The 24444-nt window shown below is 36.3% G+C and overlaps 1 protein-coding gene across 3 annotated transcripts in view; it reads right to left on the bottom strand.

The window, feature by feature from the left end:
- The window catches only part of C16H8orf34 (chromosome 16 C8orf34 homolog), a 522081-nt gene that overhangs the window by 99802 nt on the left and 397835 nt on the right, over positions 1-24444 (bottom strand). For 2 of the 3 annotated variants that reach the window (XR_015715790.1, XR_015715791.1), the window contains 2 exons: positions 14383-14448; positions 3598-3684 (listed from right to left, as the gene is read on the bottom strand). The gene's annotated coding sequence lies outside the window, so the exon portion shown is untranslated. Of the gene's footprint in view, positions 1-3597; positions 3685-11591; positions 11796-14382; positions 14449-24444 lie in introns of all 3 variants that reach the window. The other variant, XR_015715789.1, reaches the window with a different exon arrangement.

Genomic DNA, 24444 nt, shown 5'->3' with positions numbered 1-24444 from the left:
TTTTCATCATATACTCTCGGCTGGAAATGATTTTTTTTCTCCTCCTGAAAGTGTCTTTCATCAATAGAGCACGTGAAAATACTGATCTTTCAGGGAACGTTGATCCCATAGAGAGTGCACAGTTGCCAGGAAGAGCAGTGCAGAGCACTCAGCTTAGAGAGAGGGAAATGCACAGAACATTGCCCGGCACATAACAGATTCTCAGTAAATACTTGTCTGATAAGTGGACAAATGCATTCTCTGTGAAGAAATCAAACAGGCAGCCAGAAATGAACTACAGGTATTGGAAGGAAAGAAAATTTGGAAAGGGAAGCAAACCGACTTGTAAGACCCTTGGTGATTAGAATAAGGTTCTGAAGAGAAGCGTGGACTTCCAACGGTGCCTGAAGGGCGAACAAGAAGCACTAGGACAAAGTAAGAAACCCAGAACAGTGTGAGGGACCAAACTCCCAGCAGGAAGCCCACGTTTTTTTCGCTAGTTCTTTGGTGAAAGAGTGTACGTTCTATGATTCCCCCCCTCCCCCAAATACGTTCTTCATGTAAGCATTTACTCATTTATTCTTTCAGTCATTCATCAACTGCTCATTAAACAAACACATTTTGTAGGCACCGGGTATGGCAAATGAACAAAACAGGCAAAGTCTCTGGTTTCATGGTGCTTTTGTTCTGATGAGAGGATTTAGGGAAACATAGTATATAATTATATTTTATCCTTAAATATAATACATAATTATATGATATATAAATATAAAACATTTTATATACATATATGTATATATAAACCAATCACTGTTATGTGCTATGGATCAAATTACAGCGAGAGAAGGGGAAAGAGAAGGGGGTGCTGTATGTGAGTATGCAGCTATTTTCTATAGGATAGCCCCGAAGTGCTTTGCGATATACGACATTAGAACTGACAATGCCTGATGATGAGGGAGGGAGGCATATAAGTATCTAGGGGTATAAGGTCCCCAGAAGAAGTAGCAGCAAGTGGAAAGGTGTGGAAACAGGAGCAAATGGCTCGTGCTCAAGAAACTTGGCCGGGCAGGGTGAGTGGGGGTGGTCAGTGGTAGAAAAAATAAAGTCAGGGGTCATACCATTAAGTTACCTATAGGGCATGGTAATGACATTGACTTTTTCTATGAGTGAGAAGGAAAATCACTGGACATTAGAGGGTTCTGAGCAGAGGAAACACAGGATCTACTGTAAATAAGACTATAGGAGAGCGATAGCGAAAACAGGAGAACGGTATGGAGGATATTGCAACAGTCCGGGCAACAACTTCTAGTGGTTTGGACCAAGATGTTCATAGTGAGGTGGTGATATGGCCAAAGTCTGGATATATTTTGAAGGTAGAGCCAAGAGCTTTGACGATAGATTTGATGTACAATGTAAAGAAACTAGTAAACTTTAAAGTTTTACTTAAGCAACTAGAATACTATTAGATATACTAATGAGGTAGGGATAGGCTGTTAGAAATGTGAGCTTGGGGTTCATGGGAGAAGTTAAGGCTGAAGATATAAATTTGAGCATATAGATAATATTTAAAAGTATTAACCTCTGTTAAATCACCTATAATTGAAGGGGCAATTTTTGATCCCTGACCCTCAATGCTATTTAATATTTAGAGGTTGAAGAGAAACAATAGCAAACGAGACTGAAAACAAGTAGTGAGAAAAAGCAGAAGAGTTATTCCAGAAGCCAAGTTAGCACAGGGTTTAAAAAAAAAAAAAGAATAGTATAATCAACTATGGTAAGTGTTTCTGGAAAGGCTGTGTAAGATAAAGACTGAGAATTCATGGGCCTGAGAACCCTCTTCCATTCTAAGAGACACCTCTAAGAGACCCCCCGTGTTCTGGCTGTTGAAACTACTTCCATCCTCTCAGGCAGTGTCAGCACCAGCAGGAGCCACAGCAGCACCAGATAAAGCAAGCAGATAAAATTAACAAAGCAAAGGGTCTGAAATTGAACTGACCACAAAAGGAGGCCAGGACCTTCGGCTAAACATAGACAGGGTAACTGCTTGCTAAAATAAAAGATTTAAATAAGATCGAGAGTCTGCTAATAGGACAGACAAAATACAATCAAATAATCTGTCCTATCAGGAACCAAGATAATCAATCCGGTGGAGAAAAGTCAACCAACAACAAAAGGTAAGGCCACTACTGAGACGAACTGGATATTGGAATTATCTGGCAAACAGATATCACTACCTACCTAGCAGAATGGCTCAAATAAAAAATTATGACAACACTAAATACCTGCAGTCATGAGCAGACACTAGATTACTCCTATATTGCTGATGGGAATATAGAATGGTAGATTATCGTAAAAAAAAAAAATTGGAAGTTTCTTATAAAATTACACATGCCATTATCTATTATTCAGCAACTATGTTCCTGGGCATTTATCCCAGAGAAACAAAACTGTGTTCACACAAAAACCTGTGCACAGTTGTTCGTAGCAGCTTTATTCATAATAGGCCCCAAATGGAAATAGCCCAGTTGATCTTCAATCGCCGAAGGGTTAAATAAACTCTGGCACACCCGTAGCTCCAAGAAAAGGAACGAACCTGATACATACACACAACTTGGTTAAATCTCCAGGGTGAAAAAAAATCTCTAACATTTATATACTGTATGATTCCATTAATGGAACATTTTGAAATGACAAAACGGAGACCAGTTTTGTGGGTGTCAGGGATTACGGAAGGGGGTCAGGAGAGAGGTGGGTTTGGTTACAAAAGAGCAACCTGAAGGATCCTTCTGGTGTTAAAACTGTTTAGCATCCTGTCTGTGATGGTAGATACATGAACCTACAGATGTGATAGATTGTATATAGCTTTTTACACACACACATACACACAAACAAGTTTTAGTAAAACTGGAGAAATGTGAATAATCCCAATGGATTGTATCAGTCCGGCACACTACGGGGGGAAACTGAGTAGGGGATGTAGATGAGCTCTCTGTGTTACTTGTTACAACAACTGCACATGAACCTGAGGTTACCTTAACAAAAAATATGAGTGTTAATACCTAGATTTTGTGATCAGCTTAGTAAGGAATGCTTTACAATTCAGTCCAGGGAATCATGTAACTCATCAGTTCCAGCCCAGTGTCTCTGATGGGCTGACACTTCTTCATTTTTAAATAAATATTAAGGCTGTAACTTTTTATCAGTGTCAAACATTTCTCTCTCTCTCTCTTTTAATGTTAGCAGAAATAACTAGGAGGAAAAAATTCATTTCCAAAGGTTACTTAGACCGGTGAGAACGAGCATCCTTTCATCCATGACGGGACTACAAAAACAACAGGGCAGGCGGGCTGGTACTTAACAAGCACCAGCCTGAGAGGTTTGAGCAAACACCCTCCATTTATTTCAAATGATCACCCCAACCAAGAATGGAATAATGAGAGGATAAGCATAAGGTATTAATTGAGTCACTGTCTCCCTTTCTTCCTGGGAAAATGCAAAAATATAAAACACACACACTCAAAAAGATACATTGAAATCACTTTAGAGATGCCTTTCATTTCATTGGGAGGCAGGAAATGACTTAAGTAGAATTTATGGCATTCTTAAGAAATAATTTACCTGGAGTGATGAAATGATGTAAATCTTTAAATAGTGTGTTCTGTGAAAATGTCATGGAGAAGAGCTCTATGGCTGCAGATCCTTTATCTAAAAATAAGCAAAAGAACAGCAATTAGTCACTGCTCTGTGTACAGCACTGAGCAATTACAGTTGCACAGTTTTTGAAAATTGTGAAGTATTTAGTACTGTGTTTACAACACCTTTCCCAACATGAATACACTCCCTTTTTTCCTGCATGAATAAAGCCATCCGTGCTTTCTTTTAGCCCCATTGTTTGATAAACTCTCACAATAGTCTTAATCACAAAGTCATATGCATTTGAAGCAGTCTTTTCTTTCTTTTTATCCATTTAGAGTCTTTGTTATGTGAGAAATGAATTATTCACATTTATGCCTATTTTATTTTTATGTAGAGACCTGGTCTATATCAATTATCTCTTTCTTTCCTATTCGAACACTTTGGTCCCATTTGGCATGATTTATCTTCTGTACTCCTCCGATCTGTTTTCTGTGAATGCATAGAATCCCATATTCTTGAAATTTCAACTATTTTTCCAAGAAACATTTTCCTAGGTCACCATGAACTGCTGCTTTATTGCATTAGTTTGGGGGCTGCTGTAGCAAAATACCATACTGGGTACTTTAAAACAACAGGTATGTATTCTCTCAGAGTCCTGGAGGCTAGAAGTTCAAAATCAAGGTTTTGGCAGGGCAGTGCTCCCCCTGAAGGCTTCCTTGCCTCTCCTGGTTTCTGGTGGTTGCTGGCACGCCTTGGCATTCCTTGGCTTACAGATACATCACCCCAATCTGGGTACCATTGTCAAATGCTATTCTCTCTGTGTATCTCTCTTTCCAAATTTCTCTCATCTTATAAGGACACCAGTCATTAGATTTGGACCAACCCTAATCCAGTACAACCTCATCTTAACTTGATTACAGCTATCCACACATAGTGGGGGTTAGGACTTTAACATACCTTTTTAGGGGACACAATTCAATACCCAAGAATTGTGAAAATATATTTTGATTCATGTTAACAGATTATGATATAAAGGTATTTCTTAGTTAATAAAGCGCACACAAACTCTAAGATTAATGAAATCTTTTTCTGATTGTAGTTTTCTTTACATAATTAAACTTATTTTAAGGATATGAAAACTTAAATGGAGAACAATTAAATCATGTTCAGATTTGGTTACAATTTATATGGTATTTAAATAATGAATTCTTTATTTATTTCTGCATGGGTAATTCAAGTACATGGCACAAAGTGTAAAAACACAAAAGGAAATCAACTTCTGGCCTCTAGAAGCAAACACTGTAATTAGTATTTTGTGAATCCTTGTAGAAATATTCTTTGCATATTTCATATACAAGCATCTATCTCTCTATCTAATGTATGTAGTAAAAATTAAAATACACAAATGGTATTTTATTTAACATATAAAATGAAGCTCTCTTTTTCCTCATTTCCCTCTCAGCATTGTTCCTATTATCTAGTCTCTGTTATAGTGAAACACCTCAGACAAATCATCTATCCCCACTGTTTTCTTTTACTTTCTGCCTCCTTTCTCCTAACACACCCCCTCCCCATCCCACTCCTCGACTCGACTGGAATGATCTACACCATCAAAAACAGCTGTCCCCTGCCCCACCATCACTGCCATCTTATCCTGTCTTCCTCCATATCTCTGATGCCTGCTGTCCTGAGAAAGTGTTGTACTCCCAGCCCTGTGATGGGGGAAATGCCGTCTCCCTGTAGTTTTCACGTGCACTTCTGTTAACATGAATGAGGTTGACCCTCTTTTCAGATGTTCAGGAGCCATTAGATTTCTGCTTTAATGTGCTGTCTTCCATGTCCTTTGCCTGTTTTTAAATTGGATTTTGGTTTCATTCTCATTGGTTTATAGGAACTTTTATATATTAAGGAAATTCGGCCTTTTTCATCAGACACGCTCTTTACCATCCATCATACAATGGTCTCTCCCGTCATGACTCAGCTAGCCCCACTCGGATTAAATGACCCTTGCTTCCTATCAAGCCCTCTCTAGTTGCTCTGCTGTCAAAATATCCCGTGCTTCTGGGCCAGTGCTCAGAGTGGGAGGCAGGCATCCGGGCCCCAGGTCTTCTTCCCGAGTCCCTCACGCCAAGGCAGGTTCGTCATCTACTCGCTTACCCGCAAGGACACTTGATTTCCGTAAGATGTTACTCTTATTTTCTATTCTCTGTATTACGAAGACATGCAAATTTGCCATCAGTTAGCAAGTGGAATATTTACAAGTCAGGCTCCACACTGGAGAGTGCATCCACTGCTTGGCTATTCCTGTAGCCACTCGAGTTTTCCTTTTGGTTCCTTCACTAGAGAGCTTTGAACCTCATGAGCTCTTCATCCCTCTCAGCAACTGCTGAAGACCTTCAACTCATAACATAACAGTAACTGTGTTAATAACCATACCCCTTTAAGTCTGCTTTATTAGCTGCTTTAAAATATTTTAGAAACAAGGGGCGTACAAAAATGGATTTTTTTGGTACAGCCCCAGCAGAATATATGACATATATAATCAAAAAAATGAGATGCTGATGATAAAAGGTTAAGATTTTTATAATACTTCTCTCAAGGTAGGAAGGTTACTTAAATATAGAAGATTGTTGAAGTGGTAAAATATAGTATAATTTCCCCCCACATAATAAACTCATTAAATAGCTATAGTGCATACATACTTCCCAGTTCTAACATGAATGGATAATGCATTTGTTTCTAGTTCAGTATGTTATACAATATCTGCAGCTCAAAGGAGGTTTAATTACTGATTCACTATGCAAAATATAGCAGTAACAGATTTTCTTTCACGATCTCTTCCTTATAATAAGAAATAGATGATTTATTTACCATGTAGACATATGAAAAATATGAAGTCCCTCTACATAGAATATACTTGACTAGAATTAGAAGCATAGATGATTGCAGTGTTACAGGAGTTCAGATCTAGGGTGTAATTTTCAATTTCCTGAAAAATGAAAGGGCAAGCTCACAAACCATATATTTGATGCAAAATTTCTGGTAGAGTGAGATTGAAGGCAAAGTTTTATGGGACACTTTGTATTAAATTGGAAAGTTTAAAAATTCAACTGCCTTTTGAATGAATTAGACAAAAAAATAAATCTATTTTAAATCTAGTATATTGGTGTAAACTAATATACATAATTTTATATAGCAAAAAATTACATAGGATTGACGTTATAAAAAGTCAAAATTGGGTTGTGCTGAAATTTGATAAAACTTGAAGTGATTTCATTAAAGGGATAGAAGAAAATTTTAAGTGAATTAAAAATGAAAAAAAAAATGAATAAATAGTTTAACCCAACCCAGTGCCATTTTTATTTCTTGAAATAATTCTATTAATTAATTATTGAGGGACGATGATATATGCCAAGATTGAGCACTAGAATAAATAATAATAAACCATGTTAATGTTCCAATATTCTAACTAGTTCTTTGGACTGAATCTTTCAGGTTTTTATAAAACATTTATTTTGCTATAGAAAATACCTGCCCACCCATCTACAAGGTTCTTTTATCTCCATTCTGCCCATCATTGTTTTCTCCACAAGGTTCAAGTCGGTTCCTGCCCTCTCTTTAGAGTCTTTTCTAACTTCCTTGGCACACAAGACACTGTAGCAAAGTATTTATTGTCTGATAAATAAACGCTTGTTAGTTTAATATTAGTGATGCAGCCAGTATTCTATTATGAGACTAAAAATGTGAATCTAGAATTATGTGATAAATGGAAGTCAAGTGGGATGGGGAAATACAGATTCCTTAACTTGAGATTTTTCTATAATTCAGTATAGAAAACTAAATCAGATCACTAAATAAGACATTAAGAATAAATATATTTCAACTAAAAAGATTACATGATTATAAGAGTCAAATCAATCAAGTAGAATTTCCACATTTACTAAATAAGATCACAAGACACAGTTAAATTTAAATTTAAGGTCACTGAATATTTTTTTAGTGTAAGTATGTTGTCATTTTTCTAAAATTCAAATTTAGCCAGGCCTCCTGTGCTTTGTCTGCGACTCTCCTCTTGAGGTGCAGCTCTCCTGCCCTAGTTCATTCTGAAGGCCAACGTTGGGTTTACAGATGGATAAGTCAGTGGGCACACTGCCACTTTGTGGCAGCCAAGAGCAACGACATAACTGCTCTCGAGAGAGAAGAGGTGCTAGTCCAGAGATGGGACATTCATTTTAATTGTGCAGAACATAGCAGACATCGAGATAAGCTAAAGTGCCCTTTAAAGAAAGAAGTATGTAAAGTGCTTTGCTCATCTCACATAATATTAGTCTTGGTTGGCATGACAGCAAGATTTATCCACTTCCTGAAGAACTGATATTCCAACTTTTCTAGATAAAATTTTGAAAAATGGGAAGATGACTTTACCAGTGGATATTGCCAGAAAAAACTACGTAAGCTGTTCTCATGCGAATGACAGAGACCATAAAGGACTGCTTATGGGAGCATGATGCGCTGAGCCGCCAACGTGACTTTGCTTTCCGTTAGCAATATCAACTCAATATTCAGTTTTATAATTCCTTGAAAGCAGTATAGGTTTTAGCAGTAAAGAGGAGTTTCCTAAAGGCTGCAGCTCAGGTTAATAATGGAGCTGGAGAGAAGAGTAATAATTCCCCAACTTCTGACCCTGAAGCCTTTCATCGACCCACAATCCCTATTGTTTTCTGAAATGAGTCTCTTAAAACATTATTTCAGGAGTGCTCGCCATACATGTGGAAGCGATAATCTTGCGATAATTTAAGGCATCCTTGTGGAAAGTAAAACAATCCCAAGTTGAATTTCTCAGCTATCTTCAGAATCTCCAAAGCAAACAGAACTTTTGAAAACTTATTTGCTCTTGTTGTTTTCTCTTCTGACTAATCTACTTTCATAATTGTATTTTTATGTTCTTTGGAAAAAATGAGTCTTCTTGAGGGATAATGATTTTTTTTAATCCACACAAAAATACAGCAAAAGGTAAATGATAGTAAATTTACTAACACTATGAGAAATTTTAATGAAGCCTGAATTTTGTTGGTTACACTTAAATAGTCAAACCTTGACAATAAACAAAGGTAGAGAGTGGGTTTGAATATGTACTAAGTCATTGTTTCTATTCATATTAGGAACTATACCTTGGTATAGTCTATGTTGAAATATTTGAAGCTGTCTTTGCACTGAAAAATGTGAAGAGATTAGGCCCTGAGGCTATTAAAACTTTAAAAAAGTTAATCTTAAAGAAAAAAATAAATTATGGTTTTACTAATCGTCAAGCAGAGGCAAACACTGGTGGATTTTCTAGAACCACAGTTGGCTGTAATACTTTATTAAGAGTGTTTCAGCTTAATCTTGATGGAAGATTACTCAATAAATCATATTTTCAGTAATTTGACTCCAGACAGCCAACAATTAGAAAAAGATGCATATGCGACATTATTTAGTTTAGCAATCTGCCAAACATGCCATATAATCCTATGATTAAAGAAAAGGGCAAGGTCACTTCAGTCTTAACTGCTTACTGGCAGAGCTGTTGACCTTATGCAGCACTTGACAATGAACTGGGTGGGTGTTCCAGAATATCAGTGGTTAGCAGAGGGAAGAGAGATAACATGAGCCTGGGTGGGAATGACTGTGAAAAGAAGCCACTCCACCAGCACAAGTTCATTTGTCGTATCTCTGTGATTCAGTATAAAAAGATGACTCCTGAATTCAGACAAAATCAGTACCATGTCAGAATGCTTTAGTGAAATATAGGTTTGTGCAAAATCAGTTGATAACTTGGTGTTGGTACTGGACAGTGTTTAATATTGGAAAGTGTTTCTATTTTAGAACTAGCTGATTATAATCTCTGGACTTCTCTTGTTATCTTTCAACATAAAAACAGACAGACTCCTAGGGCTCAGGCTTTCCTCATGTTTTTGTATACAAATGTGTTCCCATTTTTCTGGTATTTGTTTTGTCTGCTGTTATTTCTTTTTTGTCACTCTTCTGCAATGTTTCCTCCATTTATTTGGTGTGTCTAAACAGAATACAGTTTCATTCTAACCACTTCCTTCCCATTCTTAATGTGAATTGTGTCATAAAAATAATTTGTACTTGAAGAGTTTCTCCTGGACCTCATGCAACAAGCTACAGTGATCATCTTATCTTTGACAATGAAGAAAATCTTCAAGTATGTGGACAACTTTACTAATTAGCAGACACCCAAGTCACTTTTAACACTAGCTTTTTTTGTAAACATGCAGGCCTAAGAGAGTACACGTACTCAAATGACATTATTGAAATTAAGTTCTAGATAAAATGGAATCCAATAAAAGAAGTTGAAGGCAGGACCATCCACTTAAAATGTATATGTAACTTTCTGGGTTTAAAAGAAATAATCAAAATGCAAGTTCTGAAGCTCCCCACAATTAGAGTATTATTTTGATTGTTAGTGCAGTTTTGCTAGCATATGAATGATTATTTCCTTGGGAAGAGCTAGCACTTGAAAACAATACCGTCATTGGAAAACCTGCCTTTCTTGATCACCTAATATAAATTACTAGTCACTAATATGAACAGGCTGTGGAAAGTTAATTTCAGAATCAAAATGATTAAAAAACAACGGTGAAGAGATTCATAGTTTCATGCTCTGAAATGCTGGCAGCATTCCTGGACATGTGCAAGGCCTTTAGAATTATTAATGTTTAAAAAGTGGTCTTGGAACAAGAAATTCAAATTCTACACAGAAACAAAAAACAGATCTTTTTTTCTACTCATCTTGCTTTTCACATGGTTTCATCTGATTCCAATTTTTGCACCATAATATCTGCTTGTGAACATTACAGTCTTTCTCACCTGTTTCTGTACGCTTCCAGTCAAAAATTTCTGTCCAATTACAGGCACTGAAGCCATCTTTCAACATTGAAAGTGTTTCCAGTTTCAAAGGTAGATATGAGAAAGGTGAGAAATTGATGAGGAAAGGCACTGCAGGGAATTTTCTACTCACTCTTTGTGATCTAGCTCCAATGTTACCTTCCAGGTAAAGGACTTCCCCCCTTTCCAGAATACCAGCTGAATCTGCTCTGAGTGCCCATAACCCTTCCTGGGTGCTATTCACCTACCACACTCTGAGCTCCTAGAGTGGGTTCTTCTCTGCTTCTTATTTGCAACAATAGTGCCTTGATTGATGATGCAGTGAAACTATTAATGTTTACAGAATAGTCAAAATGATAAGTGAATTTAAAAATCCACAAAGTAGTTGGAATCTCTCTGTACACTTACTAGAAGTGGCAAATTAGCTTAGTGTCAGATCAAATGCTGAGTTAAATATCCAGGTCTGAATGAATTAAGAGATTTTTAAAAAACCCAACAACTTGTGAACCTGACAAACATATTCTTCAAATTAATATATAGATGCCCTGGTTGGGCGGTTCAGTTGGTTAGAGCATCGACCCACACACCAAAAGTTTGCGGGTTCCTTCCCGGGCCAGGGCACAGGCATAGGTTGCATGTTTGAGCCTCAGTTGGGGCGCGGCCATTTGATGTTTCTCTCTCACATCAGTGTTTCTCTCTTTCTCTCTCTCTTGCTTTCTCAAATCAATAAACATATCATCCTCTGTTGAGGATTAACATTTTGTAAAAGTTAATATATTAGGCATACTTTTGTTATTCTCGCATAAAGAAATTATGCTCTCTAGTCTTTCGTATTTGGTAGTTTTCATGCTTATTTTTCAAAATTCTTGGTGTCAAGTGACAGAAATCATCTCAAGTTAACAAACTTAACAAATTAAGTTAAAAGAAGGAATTTATTGGCTCACAAAAGGGTGGCAGAAGAGCTGGCCTTAGGCCTGAAGCACATCAGAATTCTCTCTCTGCATTTTCTACTTGGCTTTCTGCCCTCTTTCTGTGGAGGGTTTTTCTGCCCTTTTTTGCCATATTGAATGGAGATCATGACTTACTGCAGCATTGGTTTCACAACCCAAGATTTCCATTCCCAGAGAAGAAAAGTGTTTTTCTCTCATAAACTCTAGATATAAAATCCCAGGAATCATATGTGTAATGTAGCTTGGATTCTGTGACTCTTTCTGAAACAACTGCTGAGGCGTCAAAGATGGTTTATCCATTCTGAGTTACTTGTCTGCCTTTGAAATTAGGAGCAAACGCTAATAAAAGAAAAAGAATGATCACATTTTGGGCAAAGACAATGGCTAATACAAAAAGAGTTGTCACATTTTCCTTTATTTGTTTGTAAAAAACTTCTCAATAATTCCAACCAAGCAAAGAAGATTTGGTCCAATTTCCAACCAAGATGACTGACTAGTCAGATCAACATACCATTGGAGGCCTTCTATGGTGGTAGGGGTCATCCCAAATGGAATTGGTAAAGAAAAAGCCCATGGATCAAGGCAGATAGAAAAGTAAAAATTTCAGACAAGGGTTCTTATTCATGGGTCATAATGACAGTTGCCAGGATACTGGTTACCATAACCTCTGATACTGAGGTTGTATTATAAGGAATATACGTTGCCCCAAATATTGCTGGTTAAAGGGCATCAAGCCAGGCTGACATGGCTCAGTGGTTGAGCTTCGACGCATGAACCAGGAGGTCAGGGTTTGATCCCTGGTCAGGGCACATGCCCGGGTTGCGGGCTCAGTTCCCAGGGCACGCAAGAGGTAGCCAATCAATGACTCTCTATCATCACTGATGTTTCTTTCTCTCCCTGTCCCTTCCTCTCTTTGAAATCAATTAAAAAACATATAAAAAGGGGGCATAAAATAAATGATTTATGCACCTTTTATTCTGAACTTAACTTAGTTTGAGACATAGTGAAATTTCTTAATATACATAGAAGAGAAAAGTAACTAAGCAGCAAAAATGTTCTTAGGACTTTTCCAAACAGATTACTGTCACATTGACAATAATCTTTAAGACTAAGTTTTGAGGCTAGGTACATTGTCATATGTATTTAAGTATTTTGAACTAAATTTTATTAAATTTCTACTCTTAGAAACTTTTTCCAAGTTTATATTCTTTAAGAATGACCCAGTTTTTTTAGATTACAAGACAAAATGGTGTGCAATTTTGCAGAGCTGGCAGAGTGGAGTGTATTAAGACTTTTCTGCTTATTTTTAATCATCTACTGGTAGAGTTTATTCACATTTAAAAAACCAACTTTAACTACTGTAAGACAAAATCTTTTACTAAATCTTCCTACTTAACAGATCTCCTGAATATTCCATTTGGAAGTGTGATAAGATCAGGGCATAATTACATTCATTTTTAATTCTTTGCACACAAGTCTTGACTGGTACATGAATAAGCATTTAAAACTACTCACTTTCTATGAAAAAAAAAAAAAAAAGAGGTTGTTTTAAGAGAAACAAGCATCCAATGTAGTTATTCGTGCATGCTCTTAGGAAATCCACTTGAACATACAATCTGTCTAGGTTATCAAAATCCAGGCAGCAAAATGATTGATCGCTTGCAATATTTTGTTTTGTTTTTTCATTTTGCAACATTAAAAACAGTAAGCATACATCAGGAATAAACTAACCTATTATCTCAAATATCTATTTTCATAGGATCTTAAGTAGATAATGCTTTAATCATATAAAAGTCTCCAAAAACAGAAATCCAAGGCTCTTTTAATGACATTTTGTGTAAAAAAGGCAATGACCTTTCAGTGAGTAGCTTTCCTGCAACTCTGGCACCTATAGGGTTTGGTTTATTTCTGTGGACAAAACTTGTTCATTCATTACTTCAGCAAATATATTTAATATAATTGTTGGTTTCACAGAGCACATTATTTAAATCTCAAGGGCAAGCCAATCTGTATTCTGTAACTTTCTTCTAAGAATTCAAAGCCATTGATTCAGTCATGATATTGATAGAGTAACAATGAGTTTTTCATTTGCAAGTGTTAAAAATGACCAGAGATCACTGCTTGGCCATGTTTAACCAATTTGGATAACAAGGATGGTTTTAATTTAGTTCACTTTTATGTTATGGAAAGAAAACAGAATACATTTTCCTTGTATAATGATTTACTTTATATAAAGCAGATTGATACTATTAGTTCATCATGGTCTCATGACAAACATGTGAAGTAAACAGACAAAGTATTACAGCCTCCTTTTGTTCATGATCTTACAAGTGAAAGGATTTATAAGGTTAGGAAGCAGGTAGATGAAAACACCTGAACTGAAGTTAGCTGTCTACATCCAAGGTCACTGTCCCTGAAAACCTGTTGTGGCACATAAGTCAGAGAAAAGAGAAAACTTTCAGGTTTTCACCAGTATCACCTCCTACGGTGTCCCTCGACTTCATAAACTACGAAGGACTCGGCTAAAGAAGAACACTTAAGATAATTGTTTCCTCATTACCTCAAATTCCAAGGTGATACAGCTAGTCCCAAAAGAGCACTATTTGAAGGAAAGACTTTTGTGAATTCCAATGAAACTCTTTGGGTCATTCGCTTTTCTTGTTTATTTGAATTCAAACATCGACAGACAATCCTGGCAAAACAGGCTATTTACTCCCGAATTCTTAACTATGTCACTGATTAACTATAGAGATAGAATTACGTCTGAGGTTAAAACAAACCCTTGAGATTTGGTGGTTCACTGCATCCACTTCCTGTAAAATTGTAGTAGTTCATGTTTGTGAGATTTCCTCCAGTTGACCCAAAGTTACTTGATATGGAAAATAAACTATGCTAATTAACATCAGTAATTTCACTATTTTCTTACTTGGGCAGTCTGGGAATCATGGCAGTTAGCTTCTTTAGGACTTCAGTATTGCAACTGGCAGAAGACCTACAGAAGGAAAGCAATGCAAAATAAATGAAATGGCTGTATCGAATTAATACACAAAGACATAAAAACACTGGCCACCCGAAACCTCCCTCTGCCAAATGCATTTTATATGCATTTTAAATGTATTTAACTTTTTCTATACTAATATATATTGAGTTTGAATGTGTTCCTTTTTCCTAATGTGTTTATGGTAAATCAACCTCACGCAGTACTGGTGAGGAGCAGAATTTCAGGACTAGTATCATCTATTCACTTCTAGAGCCATTCATTTCTCATCACTAATCCTTTTTTGGGGGGCACAGTAATATTAGCAAGTCATTTACCTTAGCCCATGTAATTGCCATGCTTCATACAAGCTCAGCAATTGTGAGAAATCAGAGCAGCAGTCTATCTACTGGTAATTGAATGACTCCTTAAGATGTAAAAGAAATATTGGGTATTTTTCCTTTACATCACAAACGAAATCTAATGTAAATCCAAATATCTCCAAGTGCTTTATAAGATTTTTCTTCAACAAATCTTATCCTGTACTGTGCTTGAAATGAGTTGAAATCATTTAAAATGTCTATTAGATATTAAATAAACCATTTGCTATGCCATCTATGTCTAAAGGCTATGGTTGGATCATTTTCTTTCTTCTGAACATCTTTATAAAACATGTTATATATCTGAATGATCATAAAGTATCATTTTTGCAACTTTTCCAATTTCAAAATTTTTCTTTGAATAGCTTATCATTGGTATTCTCCGTTTCCTTTCTTGACCCTCTTTGAGAATTGGCCAAGCAAATATTAGCTAAATTTACTTCCATTTATGAAATGTCTTAGCCTGACCATTTCTTACTGAAGGGAAATCACAGGACCAGAAAGAATAAAATTCATTTCTTGGCTGAGGCTCCAGTGGCATGGGGTAATATTAGATGAAACATAGAAACCGAGGGAATGTAAATTCTAGCTTATTCAGTTCAGCTGATTTTCTTCCTATTAAGGTGCATTCTGTTAGATAGTTTTCTTCCCACTTACTAAATAACTAAGCTCTGACATCATGAAGAAAACTGCAATTCACATCACTAAGGCTAATGTCACCCAAAGATAGCTTGCTATTTTAAATAATATGGAAACTGCCTTGGGATGACAGATAAGTAAAACAATCCTCTTTATTTTTAACCACTTTTGATGTGTTCCAGACTGAATATTCAGACAGAAGAATAATGGAAAAGTTATTTTTTCCCCTTAAATCACACCTCCCACCCTAAATTACTATTTCCCCACCCTCACCCCAACATTTTGAACAAAATCGAAGACTCCAACTCTTCCTCTTCCCCTTCCTTTCTCCTTCCCCTTCTTCTTTTCCAGGTGAATAGTCCTGGGCTTAGTTTCAGAAGGTCTCAGATCACTGGCATTCTTTCTAGAACAGTTACATACTCCCAGGTATGTTTCTAAGCATTGTCCTTTCCCTTGTTGGAGGCAGTTGGAGTTTTGTTCTTTGTCCAACTCAAGGCTAGACTCAAATATTAAGATGCTCTGTCATTTGTCTTCAGTTCTCCATCCATGAGCAGTTGTGTTGAGGATCCACAGTAGGACCACATTTCTGTCGCAAACCAGCAGCAGAAAACCAGGATCACATACCCAAGCTCATACCTTCCAGCTTGTATTAGAAAACATTGTCCCTAAACTAAGATCTTAGGCAGGATTTATAGATAACACCATTGTTCAACACAAAAAGGATATTTCATTTCTCCAGTGAAACTGTGGCACTCAATAGTCATTATTATCACCTGTCATTTTAAAGAACTTCCACTGCCATTTTTTTAAGGGTAGGGATGCTAGAAATTACTTCTCTTAGTTTCCCTTCTTCTGAGAAGGTCTTGACTCTTTCCTTATTCCTGAAAGATATTTTCTGCTGATATAGAGTTCTCAGTTGGCAGTGCTTTTCTTTTAGAACTTGAAAAATGTGCCACTTCCTTTCAGCCTCCACGGTTTCAGATGAGCAATCTGCCATATTTAACTTGTTGTTCCCCTATGGGATATGTGTTTCTCTCTGGCTGCTTTCATGATTTTGTATTTGTCTTTAGTTTCCACAAATTTAATTTCATGATGTCTTGGCATGGATTTCTTCGAGTGTATCCTGTTTAAGGTTTGTTTAGTTTTTGAACGTGTAGGGTTATGACTTCCATCAAATTTGGGGAGTTTTCAGTCATTGTTTTCTTGGACACTTTTTCAGTCCCATTCTTTCCTTTCCTGCTGGGACTCTGATGGTATGAATGTTAGATATTTTGTTATCATCTCACAGGTTCTTTACACTGTATTCATTTATTTTCAGTTTACATTCTCTCTGTTGTTCAGATTGGTTAAGATCTATAGATGTGTCTTCAAGTTCACTGATTCCATCCTCTGTCATCTTCATTCTATAAATAAGGCCATCCAGCAAGTTTTTTTTGTTTTTTTTTTATCAGTTATTATATTTTTCAGTTCTAAAAATTCCATTTGGTTCTTTTGTTTTCCCAGCTTTATTGAGGTATAACTAACAAATAAGTTGTAAGATATTTAAAGTGTACAACATGATTTGACATATGTACATTGTGAAAGGGTTCCCCTTATCAAATTAATGGACACATCTATCACCTCACATATTTACATTTACCTTTTTTTGTTGTTGAGAATATTGTTTTGTTCTCTTAGAAAATTTCAATTATACAATACAGTGTTATCAGCTATAGTCATCCATTTCATTATTTTATATGTAACTGTATTTCTCTGCTAAGATTTTTTTTTTTTAATTTTGTTAAGAGAATGTATAATTGCTTAGTGAAGTATTTTTATGATGACTGCTTTAGAATTCTTGTCATTTAATTCCAACACCTGATTCATCTGGGTGTTAAGTGTTTGTTGATTGTCTTATTCAAGTTGAGATTTTCCTGTGACTTTTAAAAATTATCTGCTGGAAATTTTGGAGATAATGAGTCTACTTATCCCCCCCCCCCCAAAGCAGTCACCCTGTTAATGTGTAGTGTGAGAGTCAAGTAGGCATTCATGTTCAGTTTCACCATGTGGTTGCTGCAGTGTTGGGTCAGAAGTTCAGCTCCCGACACTCAACCCTGATGACACTAGGGTGTGGAGAAGTGGCATGCCAACTAGACCTGCCTCCTACCATCTTTTTCTGCTTCATTGATACCATATGGGAAGGCAGACTCAGCTACTCACTGTGCCCTGCTGAAACCAGGATAGGGGAAGTAGAGTACAGACTAGACCATCCCAGCTTTGTGCCTCCTCAGTTGGTCTCATTGCTACTGGGTGGGTATAAGCATCCAGCTCCCCCCTGGGCCTGCTAACACCAGCAGTGTTGATCAGCTCTGCCTTGCACCCCATTTCTAGTCTTGTTGACACAGGGTGGAGGTGGAGGTTCAGCTCCCTGCTGGGAAGCACTGATACCACCCAGTGAGGAAGCCCAGGGTGGAGGGGTAGAGTGGAAGAACATTTCCTTGCTTGGTCCCACTGAAACCACAGGGAGATGGTGTGGTTTTTCCATTAATGTTTGGCTGCAGTAGGAAAAATGTTTTCTGTTGATACACTACCCTTTCTCCATCCTTTGGCTAAGGGGAATAAGATATTCCTGAAGTTTAAAATTTTTTTTCTGTGACTATTGACAGTTGATGGTTGAAAGTTTCTGACATGCTCTGTTTGGGATATATAGAAGACAATTAAGGAAGCACAGATAACTCACCTCTGTGTTGTTCCTCAAGTCCTGAGGCCCCTACGCACCTGTCTTCCTTCCACCTTTCAGAATCTTTCTAGGCTTGTTTTTTTTTGTGTGTGTGTTATGTCCAGATTTTAAAATAATTTTTAGAGAGAGAATCTGAGAAGAATGAGGCTACTCCATCTTGGCTAGAATCAGAATTCTCATTGTAGATTTGTTTCTCTCTCCTGTATGTACATTTACATATTACCCCCCCACCACCACCAAATCAATGAAATCAATTCAGTGCTGATTTTTAAAAAAACTTTACATTTATAAGTAGACCTTCTTATACATGATTCCAGAATAAAATAATAAAAAAAATTGCACCAAGAAACCAAAAGTCTTCTTCCTTTTTCATCCCTGACTGTGGGTAGTCTATAAATATATTTTCTGTGAATAAAATGAGACCACATGAAAAAGGACATATTTTCCATTTAATTCTTACTATAATTTCCAAATTGTATATTAATTTTTTAAAATAGGGCCTTCAGGAACCTAAAGAACCTGATTCGACAGTGATGGGTTTAACATATCAGAAGAATTGAGGTGAAGGGATACAGCATAAATCCTGCGAAGCTGAATTTGAATTGGAGATATTGATGTGAACTCACGATTTTTTAATATATATAGATAAATGGAATTTGAAAAGATGTACATAACAGTTAGTTTGTGTGTGTGTGTGTTGTATTTCCTTGCTATAGCCTCTGAGAGGGCCCAGAAAACAATTACAGTCCAGAGCAATGAGGACACTGAGATTCAGATCTTGTTTTCTAAATATAATTACCCACTTAAAGGAACCAGGGCTCCCTAGAGAAATAACTGATTCCAGGACTACTGCAGAAAATGTACAGATAAGCCTTGGATATTTTTGTGTGTGTGTGAGAATATAGGAATGTCCCAAAGGATGATGGAGTAAATGTCAAGATAACATAGAAGCCGGATTAACGGTGCTTCCAACAGTCAACTATAGGAAAATTCGAGCATTGAAAAATGTTTAATAGAAATAGACCATGACCTATTCGATAAAAGAGGAGTTTATGAGTGCATGCTGATCTAACTAAATGAATAAAGAAAGAAACAAATAGAGGAAATAAAAATATCTAGAGTAGCATGTCAACTAATAAGAAATGATGGACTTTAAAGACATCTATTTGGGGGGTTAAAGGACTGGGTAAAAAAGATGAAGAGGTTAAAAATACAAATTGGTAGTTATAAAATAGTCATGGGGATGTAAAGTACAGCATAGGAAATATAGTTAATAACATTATAATAACTATATATGGTATCACATGTGTACTAGACATAGGCTGATCACTTCTTAAATTATATAAATGTTTAGCCACTATGCTATACACATGCAACTAATACAATACTATACACATGCAACTAATACAATATTAATTGTTAACAGTAGTTAAAAAATAAAAATTTAAAAACATTTCCATTTGGCAACCTCATAATTGATTCAGGCAAAAATTATGAATAGATACAAAAACTAGAGGGTGAATGATAAAGAACATGATGGCTAAATTGTTATAAAATATCTTTCCATTAAGCACTTATTAAAATATTCAAAATATGAAAACCTTATTAAGTATTTTCATAATGGAGAAAATGACACATTTTGATTAAGCAAGTGCTAAACCAACATCATGCCTACTGATGATACATTAAGAAGAATATAATATCTCCTTTGGTACTACTTGGATTATTTCATATAATACAATAACCTATGAAATGGGTTTTATTGTCCCCATTTTACATGTGAAGAAAGTGAGTCTCCGAGAGGTTAAATAACTTGCCTAAAGTCACACAGCAAAGCTGTAGCAGAACTGGGAAAGATATCTTCATCCCAGCTATGAATTGTGAAACATTATTTTTTAAGTACTTTAAAATCATTCACTTGGATACAAACCATTGGAATGAAAGTGAAAAATAAATACCATCTGGTCAATAAGCTAATGCTCAAGGAACTTTATCAACTCTTGGAATGCTGAGGGTGTCATGGGGCATACCAGGGCTGCAAGGCTTAGGAGTGCTAGCGAAAATAAAAATCTCGCCTTTGAGTTTCTCCTACTGTATGACCTTAAACAATTTATTTAACTCAGTCTCTCATTCCTCAACTACAAAATAGGATTCATATTGCCTCCAACAATGCACTATTCTAAGAAGTAAATTAATTACATGTGCAAAGAGCTTACAAATTAGTTCTCTAACCTTTGCTCAAGTGAAGGATCGCTCTCTCTCTCCCCCCCCATCTCTCTTTCTCTTTTCTCTCTCTGTCAATATAATAAAGTCTTTAGAAAGATTCTATGATCAAAACTGTTCAATAAGTCAAAATTTTCCTAGTTACTTCAAATTAATAAGAAAGAATTTCGGAAGTTGGAAAAGGACAATTTTCATTAAACTATTTTCTTGTGAAATTTCATGCTTAAAACATTATAGGATAAGAAACACAGTGCTTTGTGATATATGAAATAGAAATGCAGGTTTTACAATTCCAGTCATATAATTTCCTAAATTGTCTGGTTTGAAAATTTGGGCCATTCAGATCGCCTGTGCCATGCACATATGAGTAGTTCTCCATTCTCTGGGAGGGTGGTCTTTCCAGGAACCCAGTTGCAAACCATTATAGGAAAATCTATTTTATGGCCAGTCCTCTGGTTCCCTCGTTCCATTTGAGCATGTTTGTCAGTCAATAAATTGCTGCCTCTTGCTTGTCTCTCAAGATATCTGGTATTCCGCATTAAACAATGAAATACCCAGGCATTTTCCATTTTCCTGACTTCAGCTGAGACTTGTTTGGCAAGGCATGAACGGAACTCCGCCTGCCCTTTCTGGCTTAATGGGGAAAAGCCAGTTCATGCCAATATGGATTTCCTCCCTCTCATGTTATTGCTCACTGACACCAATGAGTTCTTTTTCTGAAATAAGATGGAAACTTTCTGATATTGCCAGACAATTACCTGATAAAACTTGGCTTTTTGTTTATGTGCTTACCAAGGGTCCCACCAGAGGCTCCCCAATAGGAGTGTTGGACAAACTAAAAGAGCTCTTGGAATTCCAATAACAAATGCTGCTTACTTTGCCTCTTTAGTGTTTATTTTCAGTCTATAGAATTGATTGGATTAAATTTCCTTTATTTAGACTTCAGCAAGAATAACTGACATAAAACAAAGTAGGAGAGTTAAAGCTTAATTTGAAGAGACAGTCAAGTAAATCACTGATATAAAAATATCAGATCACGTACACATGCTTATGAGCCAAGTGACCTCTTCGAGACTCCCCTTTAATTCCCAAACTAAGGCAATATGCATCCACAGGTCAATTGGTCCATTGCAATTCGGAGGAAGCATAGCCCTCTGATTTTCTATTTGGCATACTGCAGTCTTATAAAGTTAACACTTGGCCGTATGCTTGTCATCAGATGGAAATGCGTGCTTTTAGTCAACTGGACACATGCATGATACTGTTAAAGTACTCAGTACATAATCTTGAACTTTTTATGCAAGAGCAAGAAGAAACTCAAGCTGATGTTGTGCGCTAACTATGGCTGTTTTCAAGATTCACTAGGTCCATTATTTGAGGTTATGCAGCAGTCTTTCAAAGTAAAGGTCATTTTTATATTTTAAGGGGCACTGAGTGAAGGGGATGGAGTTTGTCACATTGTTGTGTGATTAACTCTGTGAAAAGAATAACATCTTGCAATCATCCCCTTCTTTCTATCTCTGCTATTACTTTCATTCAGACACTCAATATTTAACCATTAGTCTTCACCTGGACTATTATAATAACATTTTAATAAGTTTCCTCACTCCATTGCATTCAAAACACTGCAGTTAGCTTAGTTATTCTAACAACTTGAATATTTGAATACCAAGTGCACGTCTATTCCAACGTTTCTATGGCTTTCCTCTGTCATCCCAGGAACAGCCAGACCACATAGTCCGGAAGTCAATTCTGCACTGTTATCCCAACCTACTACTGAATCCACCACAGCTCCCCTTCAGGCACCAACAAGCCTCTCCCGCACTCCTACATGCACCCCCACTTTCCCACTCCATGTCTTTGTTCTCTGTGCTGTCTCCTCAAGGCGACCTTTCCTCTATTTATGCTTTGAGCCTGCACATTTTTACCACCCACTCCAATTATGCCTCTCATATGAAATCTTTCTTTATATTCTGAATTTTGTAAAGAACCCCCCCCCGTAATACTTATTTATCGAAATAAGTAAGAGTTTTCTTACATCTTTAAAAGATATCTTTTTTTGGAAGTCTTTTTGTAAAATTTTATTTATGAATCATAGAATGATTTATGAAAGGTAGATATGGACTTAAAAAATTTTTAGATGGAGACATGTAATTAAGATTCTCTTTATGGTTTTAAACATTTATTTAGTCTTTCAAGTAACCACTCTACAGAAAAAAAGCTTCCCTTTCCCCATTATGTAATTCTATGTTAAAGTAGCCTTTTTCCAATAACTCACAGGTATAAATTAGCAGAAGCCCTTTCATAAATACAACAGTATGTGTATCATTTTTTAGTCATTTATTCCTTCCTTATGGACCACAGTTATTCACACAAATGTCTTCCCCTTTACTAGTCTCTTATCTTCTTGAAGAAAGAATATGGGCCTAATTTATCCATAGTTTCCTATAATTCTGGATATATAATGTTACATAAATTATGAGTAAATTAATCAATCACTCAATCAATTGTATAGGTCCTTGATATCATCTCTCGTGTTACTAAATCCACAATTGAAAGTCTATGCAAAGGTTAGATACTTTTACAAAGTAAGTCAATCACAGTGCCAAACAAAAATATTTAGGGAAATAAAAAATTGATAAAAGATTGGTAAATAATTTAGATAATTTTATTCAGTTGCCATAATTTTATAGATAAGTAGGAAGCCCACTTTAACTTCCCCCATAAAAGCTGATATCCAGGAAAAAATCAAACTAAATAAGAAAGTGATATTCTATTTTTTATAAGCCTCATTTTCAGAAAGTTCAGCCATAAATTTTGAAGTCATTTCTGAGCCATTAGCTATGGTGTCACTTCATGGTGATATGCTGAGTATATGGAATGGTGTTAATACTTTGATACATCTGAGAGCAAGATATTTGAGCTAATTTCTGTTTCCCATATAAAAAAGGGTTTTAAATCTGTTTTAAAACATTCTACAGTTACTATTGGGATTTAAAAATATATGTTTTTTTTGATTTTGGAGAGAAAGGAGGGGAGAGGGGTAGAGAGATTGAAACATCGATGAGAGAGGATCATCAATTGGCTATCTCTTGCATGCCCTCTACTGAGGATTGAGCCTGAAACCTGGGCATTTGCCCTGACTGGGAATCGAACCAGTGACCTCTTGGTTCATGGATTGATGCTCAACCACTGAGTCACCCCAGCTGGGTTATTGGGATTAATGAAAAATACTGAGATCAAATCTTGATTTATCAAAGGATGTGAAGGACAGTTCATCAATAATCCTTTAAAATATATTTTAGCTATTACTTTCCATTCTCTTTCCCCACTCTCACTGCTATGCCATTGTCCCCAACCCATTGGCCAAAAAATTTTCTGCACAGTAAAAAGGGAGAGGTTGTGTGATTGGTTGCATGTTTCTCCAAGATCTTGAATATCTTCTTTTGGAGGTGCCAAAGGATGCTATGTGGGCCAGTATGTAGAGAAAAACAATTAAGTTTATTGCAATCTCCATACCTATGTTTCTAGATCCTTGAAAAAATGTACTACCTCCAGAAGAAGGACTTCTCAGATGTTTCCTTCTGTTCCCCTGGTCACTGGATTTACTGATGGACTTAAAAGTCTAAAATATTTATTAAAATTCTGGTTGCAAACTTAGGTTTCTTTACTTTCTGATAATGGGCCAAGATCTGAACTTTGAAAGAAGTCTGAGGTGGAGAAAGAACTGGGAAAAGCATGGATCAGGATGTTTATGATAAAACTCTCTCTCTTCCTAAATGGTTTACCACAAAAGATCTAAAAAAGCAGCTGTGGGACTTTGTTAAGTACACAGCTGGGAAGAACCAGAATCTTTATCTTCCTGCCAATAAGATACTCTATGTTGCAATGCTGAACAAAGCATATTTTTGATAGTAAGAGATAATGTATCCTCCTAGTTGCACTGTTTCATGTGGATAATTTATAGTGAATTTCCCATTATATGGTTGTCACATCACATTATTTGCTTTAGTTTGTGGCTGCAGATTTATCTCTAAGAGCCTTTATTTT

The sequence above is a fragment of the Miniopterus natalensis genome, chromosome 16 (genome assembly GCF_054644295.1).
Source record: "Miniopterus natalensis isolate mMinNat1 chromosome 16, mMinNat1.hap1, whole genome shotgun sequence".
NCBI classification, from domain to species: Eukaryota; Metazoa; Chordata; class Mammalia; order Chiroptera; family Miniopteridae; genus Miniopterus; species Miniopterus natalensis.
The sequence above is the reverse complement of the archived record's forward strand: the minus strand, read 5'-3'. Positions and strand labels throughout refer to the sequence as shown.